This window comes from Triticum dicoccoides, chromosome 7B, assembly GCF_002162155.2.
Source record: "Triticum dicoccoides isolate Atlit2015 ecotype Zavitan chromosome 7B, WEW_v2.0, whole genome shotgun sequence".
In the NCBI taxonomy this organism is placed as follows: domain Eukaryota; kingdom Viridiplantae; phylum Streptophyta; class Magnoliopsida; order Poales; family Poaceae; genus Triticum; species Triticum dicoccoides.
Window position 1 is genome coordinate 605,667,089 of NC_041393.1, and position 1,505 is coordinate 605,668,593.

A 1,505-nucleotide genomic window follows, 5' to 3' on the forward strand; every position below is an offset into this window, starting at 1 on the left:
GGATGTCGGGGCGACATCACAAAAAGGGCTTTAAAAGAAATGCCACAGTCGGACGTCGGGGCGACATCACAGAAAGGGCTTTAAAAGAAATGCCACAGTCGGACGTTGGGGCGACATCACAGAAAGGGCTTTAAAAAGAAATGCCGCAGTCGGACGTCGGGGCGACATCACATTAAGGGCTTGAAAAGAAAGTAAAATACAACAATGCCACAGTCGGACGTCTGAGCGATATCGCAGAAAGGGCTTTGATTCACAAGTAAATAATACTCATAATAAACATTTAATTCATGAGAATAAATGGGTTAGTCCATCCACAGGAATAATCATTTAACCGGAATTAGCACTCATGCGAATCACCGGAGTCTCTGTCATCAAAACTGACATTTGATTAGGATAAGATAATATCGATCTAGGACAGGGAATAGATGATTTGGAGGAATATATGACTCTGCAGAGTTTGTACAAAATTTTTCCCACAGCCAACGGATTTCCGTAGTCACGAAGGACTAGTTCCGTTTACGGTATTTCGGAAGAAAACACAACTAACCAGTACACACCCATCCTACCTCTCGATGCTAGGAATCACCCTAGACATCGTCCAAGAAAAACTTTTGAGACGGGGAGATCACAATCTCGAATAGCATGGGATCAAATTTATATACGCGCGCTCTAAGGGGTGCCCCCCTCTCGGTCCCAACCGGAAACACCCATGCCCCCTGACCGGATGACTGGCTTTAATCTAGGGCCATGGAACCATCATCACGACCTCTCCTTTTGGTGTGTACCAGAAAAGCGGTTTGCAACTTACTAAACCATATTCCTTGCGGAAAACATGTGGTAGTACAGGGAAGGAAATGAGAGGAACTGGACCGATACAGTTTGACACTGAAGTCACATAGTCTGGCATAAGACTGGCATGCTACGACACTGCCATCTTACCCATCCTCATGCCAACACATGTCCATTCATACTCACATCCATCCACTTAAGGATCATCGAACTCACTTACCTCAATATTGCATAAAATAACGTTCATCGATATGTTCCTCAACATGCCATGAAACTAACTAAATGCAAAACATGCCAAGACACTCATCATATCAAAAGTTCAAACATGCTTGCCTGGTTCAGATTAGTCGGAGCCTAGCTCGATGAAGTTCGCGGCTCCGTCACCGCCTTCGTATCTACGGTATAAAGAAAATATGTGCGCTATCGTAAATACCAAGGAGTGCACAAAAAGTATTCCAAATATTTTTCAAATAAATCTGATAAAAAACTAGACAAAATTTTAAAGAGAACAGAAAAAGAATCAATCAAAAATACTTTTCTGTTTAAAAGTTATAAGGGTTTTTGTCCAGGGACTCATCTGTAATGAAACAGAAGATTTCCAGGGGGTAGCTTATAAAAATAGAAGACGCTTCGGCAGAAACTACGCCAGCCCAAAGGGAAAACGCATTTTGCCCGAAGGCGCTTTCAGAAAACGATTCAATAGAGAGGGCGGAGAG